The sequence below is a fragment of the Pseudophryne corroboree genome, chromosome 7 (genome assembly GCF_028390025.1).
Source record: "Pseudophryne corroboree isolate aPseCor3 chromosome 7, aPseCor3.hap2, whole genome shotgun sequence".
Taxonomy (NCBI): Eukaryota; Metazoa; Chordata; class Amphibia; order Anura; family Myobatrachidae; genus Pseudophryne; species Pseudophryne corroboree.
The window spans coordinates 482,891,278-482,897,806 of NC_086450.1; positions in this window are offsets into that span (position 1 = coordinate 482,891,278).

Consider the following 6,529-nt stretch of genomic DNA (forward strand, 5'->3'; position numbering starts at 1 on the left):
GCATGCTCAGGTGAGTGCCCCATGCTCCTGTATGAAGTGTGAGCGTGCTCAATTGAGTGCCCCATGCTCCTGTATGAAGTGTGAGCGTGCTCAGGTGAGTGCCCCATGCTCCTGTATGAAGTGTGAGCATGCTCAGGTGAGTGCCCCATGCTCCTGTATGAAGTGTGAGCATGCTCAGGTGAGTGCCCCATGCTCCTGTATAAAGGGTGAGCATGCTCAGGTGAGTGCCCCATGATCCAGTATGAAGTGTGAGCATGTTAAGGTGAGTGCTCTATGCTCCTGTATGAAGGGTGAGCATGCTCAGGTGAGTGCCCCATGCTCCTGTATGAAGGGTGAGCATGCTCAGGTGAGTGCCCCATGCTCCTGTATGAAGGGTGAGCATGCTCAGGTGAGTGCCACATGCTCCTGTATGAAGGGTGAGCATGCTCAGGTGAGTGTCCCATGCTCCTGTATGAAGGGTGAGCATGCTCAGGTGAGTGCCCCATGCTCCTGTATGAAGTGTGAGCATGCTCAGGTGAGTGCACCATGCTCCTGTATAAAGGGTGAGCATGCTCAGGTGAGTGCCCCATGCTCCTGTATGAAGTGTGAGCATGCTCAGGTGAGTGCCCTATGCTCCTGTATGAAGTGTGAGCATGCTCAGGTGAGTGCCCCATGCTCCTGTATGAAGTGTGAGTATGCTCAGGTGAGTGCCCCATGCTCCTGTATAAAGGGTGAACATGCTCAGGTGAGTGCCCCATGCTCCTGTATGAAGTGTGAGCATGTTCAGGTGAGTGCCCCATGCTCCTGTATGAAGTGTGAGCATGCTCAGGTGAGTGCCCCATGCTCCTGTATGAAGTGTGAGTATGTTCAGGTGAGTGCCCCATGCTCCTGTATGAAGTGTGAGCATGTTCAGGTGAGTGCCCCATGCTCCTGTATGAAGTGTGAGCATGCACAGGTGAGTGCCCCATGCTCCTGTATGAAGTGTGAGCATGCTCAGGTAAGTGCCCCATGCTCCTGTATGAAGTGTGAGCATGTTCAGGTTAGTGCCCCATGCTCCTGAATGAAGTGTGAGTATACTCAGGTGAGTGCTCCATTCTCCAGTATGAAGTGTGAGTATGCTCAGGTGAGTGCTCCATTCTCCAGTATGAAGTGTGAGTATGCTCAGGTGAGTGCTCCATGCTCCTGTATGAAGTGTGATTATGCTCAGGTGAGTGCTCCATTCTCCAGTATGAAGTGTGAGTATGCTCAGGTGAGTGCTCCATGCTCCTGTATGAAGGGTGAGCATGCTCAGGTGAGTGCCCCATGCTCCTGTATGAAGTGTGAGTATGCTCAGGTGAGTGCTCCATTCTCCAGTATGAAGTGTGAGCATGCTCAGGTGAGTGCTCCATGCTCCTGTATGAAGTGTGAGCATGCTCAGGTGAGTGCCCCATGCTCCTGTATGAAGTGTGAGCATGTTCACGTGAGTGCCCCATGCTCCTGTATGAAGAAGGGGGCATGCTCAGGTGAGTGCCCCATGCTCCTGTATGAAGAGTGAGCATGCTCAGATGAGTGCCCCATGCTCCAGTATGAAAGGGAAGTGTGCTCAGGTGAGTGCCCCATGCTCCTGTATGAAGGGTGAGCATGCTCTGGTGAGTGCCCCATGCTCCTGTATGAAGTGTGAGTATGCTCAGGTAAGTACCCAATGATCCTGTATGAAGTGTGAGCATGCACAAGTGAGTGCCCCATGCTCCTGTATGAAGTGTGAGTATGCTCAGGTAAGTACCCAATGATCCTGTATGAAGTGTGAGCATGCACAAGTGAGTGCCCCATGCTCCTGTATGAAGAGTGAGCATGCTAAGATGAGTGCCCTATGGTCCTGTATGAAGTGTGAGCATGCTCAGGTGAGTGCACATGATCCTGTATGAAGGGTGAGCATGCTCAGGTGAGTGCCCCATGCTCCTGTATGAAGGGTGAGCATGCTTAGGTGAGTGCCCCATGCTCCTGTATGAAGTGTGAGCATGTTAAGGTGAGTGCCCCATGCTCCTGTATGAAGTGTGAGCATGTTAAGGTGAGTGCCCCATGCTCCTGTATGAAGTGTGAGCATGTTAAGGTGAGTGCCCCATGCTCCTGTATGAAGGGTGAGCATGCTCAGGTGAGTGCCCCATGCTCCTGTATGAAGGGTGAGCATGCTTAGGTGAGTGCCCCATGCTCCTGTATGAAGTGTGAGCATGTTAAGGTGAGTGCCCCATGCTCCTGTATGAAGGGTGAGCATGCTCAGGTGAGTGCCCCATGCTCCTGTATGAAGGGTGAGCATGCTTAGGTGAGTGCCCCATGCTCCTGTATGAAGTGTGAGCATGTTAAGGTGAGTGCCCCATGCTCCTGTATGAAGGGTGAGTATGCTCAGGTGAGTGCCCCATGCTCCAGTATGAAGTGTGAGCATGTTAAGGTGAGTGCCCCATGCTCCTGTATGAAGGGTGAGCATGCTCAGGTGAGTGCCCCATGCTCCTGTATGAAGGGTGAGCATGCTCAGGTGAGTGCCCCATGCTCCTGTTTGAAGGGTAAGCATGCTCAGGTGAGTGCCCCATGGTCTTGTAAGAAGGGGGAGTGTGCTCAGGTGAGTGCCCCATGCTCCTGTGTGAAGTGTGAGCATGCTCAGGTGAGTGCACATGCTCCTTTATGAAGTGTGAGCATGCTCAGGTAAGTTCCCCATGCTACTGTATGAAGGCTGAGTATGGTCAGGTGAGTGCCCCATGCTCCTGTATGAAGAGTGAGCATGCTCAGGTGAGTGCACATGGGGGGGTCATTCCGATTTGTTCGCTCGTTGCCGATTTTCGCAACGGAGCGATTAAGGCAAAAATGGTACGCAGTGCGCATGCGGTTAGTATTTTAACACAAAACTTAGTAAATTTACTCACGTCCGAACAAAGTTTTTTCTCAGTTGAAGTGATCGGAGTGTGATTGACAGGAAGTGGGTGTTTTGATTGACAGGAAGTTGGTGTTTCTGGGCGGAAACTGGCCGTTTTCTGGGAGTGTGCGGGAAAACGCAGACGTGTCAGGGAAAAACACGGGAGTGGCTGTAGAAACGGGGGAGTGTCTGGCCGAAAGCTGGGCGTGTGTGTGACGTCAAACCAGGAACGAAACTGACTGAACTGATCGCAGTGTAGGAGTAAGTCTGGAGCTACTCAGAAACTGCTAAGAAATTTCTATTCGCAATTCTGCTAAGCTAAGATTCACTCCCAGTAGGCGGCGGCTTAGCGTGTGCAATGCTGCTAAAAGCAGCTAGCGAGCGAACAACTCGGAATCACCCCCATGCTCCTGTGTGAAGTGTGAGCATGCTCAGGTGAGTACCCCATGCTCCTATATGAAGGTAGAGAGTGTGCTCAGGTGAGTGCCCCATGCTCCTGTATAAAGTGTGAGCCTGCTCAGTTGAGTGCCTCATGCTCCTGTATGAAGTGTGAGAATGCTCAGGTGAGTGCCCCATGCTCCTGTATGAAGGGTGAGTATGCTCAGGTGAGTGCCCCATGCTCCTGTATGAAGTGTGAGAATGCTCAGGTGAGTGCCCCATGCTCCTGTATGAAGGGTGAGCATGCTCAGGTGAATGCCCCATGCTCCTGTATGAAGGAGGAGTGTGCTCAGGTGAATGCCCCATGCTCCTGTATAAAAGGGGGAGTGTGCTCAGGTAAGTGCCCCATGCTCCTGTATGAAGTGTGAGAATGCTCAGGTGAGTGCCCCATGCTCCTGTATGAAGGGTGAGCATGCTCAGGTGAATGCCCCATGCTCCTGTATGAAGGAGGAGTGTGCTCAGGTGAATGCCCCATGCTCCTGTATAAAAGGGGGAGTGTGCTCAGTTGAGTGCCCCATGCTCCTCTATGAAGTGTGAGCATGCTCAGGTAAGTGCCCCATGCTGATGTATGAAGTTTGAGCATGCTCAGGTGAGTGCCCCATGTTCCTGTATGAAGGGTGAGCATGCCCAGGTGAGTGCCCCATGCTCCTGTATGAAGTGTGAGCATGCTCAGGTGAGTGCCCCATGCTCCTGTATGAAGTGTAAGCATGCTCAGGTGGGTGCCCCATGCTCCTGTATGAAAGGTGAGCATGCCCAGGTGAGTGCCCCATGCTCCTGTATGAAGTGTAAGCATGCTCAGGTGGGTGCCCCATGCTCCTGTATGAAAGGTGAGCATGCCCAGGTGAGTGCCCCATGCTCCTGTATGAAGTGTGAGCATGCTCAGGTGAGTGCCCCATGCTCCTGTATGAAGAGTGAGCATGCTCAGGTGAGTGCCCCATGCTCCTTTATGAAGTGTGAGCATCATCAGGTGAGTGCCCCATGCTCCTGTATGAAGTGTGAGCATGCTCAGGTGAGTGCCCCATGCTCCTGTATGAAGTGTGAGCATGCTCAGGTGAGTGCCCCATGCTCCTGTATGAAGTGTGAGCATGCTTAGGTGAGTGCCCCATGCTCCTGTATGAAGTGTGAGCATGCTTAGGTGAGTGCCCCATGCCCCTGTATGAATTATTAGCATGCTCAGGTGAGTTTCCCATAGTGATGTGCACCAGAAATTTTTCGGGTTTTGTGTTTTGGTTTTGGATTCGGTTCCGCGGCCGTGTCTTGGATTCGGACGCGTTTTTAGGCAAAACCTCTCTGAAATTTTTTTGTCGGATTCGGATGTGTTTTGGATTCGGGTGTTTTTTTACAAAAAAAATTCAAAAACAGCTTAAATCATAGAATTTGGGGGTCATTTTGATCCCATAGTATTATTAACCTCAATAACCATAATTTCTACTCATTTCCAGTCTATTCTGAACACCTCACACCTCACAATATTATTTTTAGTCCTAAAATTTGCACCGAGGTCGCTGGATGGCTAAGCTAAGCGACGCAAGTGGCCGGCACAAACACCTGGCCCATCTAGGAGTGGCACTGCAGTGTCAGACAGGATGGCACTTCAAAAAATAGTCCCCAAACGGCACATGATGCAAAGAAAAAAAGAGGTGCACCAAGGTCGCTAGATGGCTAAGCTAAGCGACCCAAGTGGCCGACACAAACACCTGGCCCATCTAGGAGTGGCACTGCAGTGTCAGACAGGATGGCAGATTTAAAAAAATAGTCCCCAAACAGCACATGATGCAAAGAAAAAAAGAGGTGCACCAAGGTCGCTGGATGGCTAAGCTAAGCGACCCAAGTGGCTGACACAAACACCTGGCTCATCTAGGAGTGGCACTGCAGTGTCAGACAGGATTGCAGATTTAAAAAATAGTCCCCAAACAGCACATGATGCAAAGAAAAAAAGAGGTGCACCAAGGTCGCTGGATGGCTAAGCTAAGCGACCCAAGTGGCCGACACAAACACCTGGCCCATCTAGGAGTGGCACTGCAGTGTCAGACAGGATGGCAGATTTAAAAAATAGTCCCCAAACAGCACATGCAGCACACATATGGATAGCATACTTGACGACACAGAGGTAGAGCAATGGACTACTGTACCGTACTGCTATGTATATACTGGTGGTCAGCAAAATTCTGCATTGTTCTCCTACTATATACTGCGCACAACTAAAATGGTGCACACATATGGATTGTATACTTGATGACACAGAGATAGAGCAATGGACTACTGTACCGTACTGCTATATATATACTGGTGGTCTGCAAAATTCTACACTGTCCTCCTACTACTGTATATACTGTGCACAACTAAAATGCAGCACAGGTATGGATGGATAGTATACTTGACAACACAGAGGTAGAGCAATGGACTACTGTACCGTATTGCTATATATATACTGGTGGTCAGCAAAATTCTGCACTGTCCTCCTACTATATACTGCAATGCAGCACAGATATGGAGCGTTTTTCAAGCAGAGAATGTATATATTTGCAGCACACTGAGCACAAATATTTGCAGCACACTGAGCACAGATATTTGCAGCACACTGAACACAGAAACTGAGAGAACGCAGCCACGTCGCTATCATCTCCAATGCATGAGTGAAAATGGCGGCGACGCGCGGCTCCTTATATAGAATATGAATCTCGCGAGAATCCGACAGCGTGATGATGACGTTCGGGCGCTCACGGGTTAACCGAGCAAGGCGGGAAGATACGAATCTGCTTCGGAACCGTGTAAAATGGGTGAAGTTCGGGGGGGGTTCGGATCCCGAGGAACCGAACCCGCTCATCTCTAGTTTCCCATGCTACTGTATGAAGGGTGAGCATGCTCAGGTGAGTTCCCCATGCTCCTGTACAGTGGCGTAAGTTCGTCACAGTCGCCCGGTGGCAAGATAAATAATGGTGCCCCCCTATTTCCTATATTAAGATAAATATATGTATGTATGTGTGCGTGTGTATATGTGTGTGTGTGTGTGTGTGTGTGTGTGTGTCTTCATATAGTTAAAATGCTCATATTTCCTGTACAGGAGCAAATAGCTTCATCAGTAAGGTGTCTGCTTCCAGTGTAATAGGTTGTGGTTTCTAATCCTGGGTGTGACCCTTGTAAAATGTGTATATTCAGTATAATAAAGAGGGTGTGATTTGTAAGGTGTAGGGACCAGTGAGGAAGTTCAGCCACTAAAAAGACAGC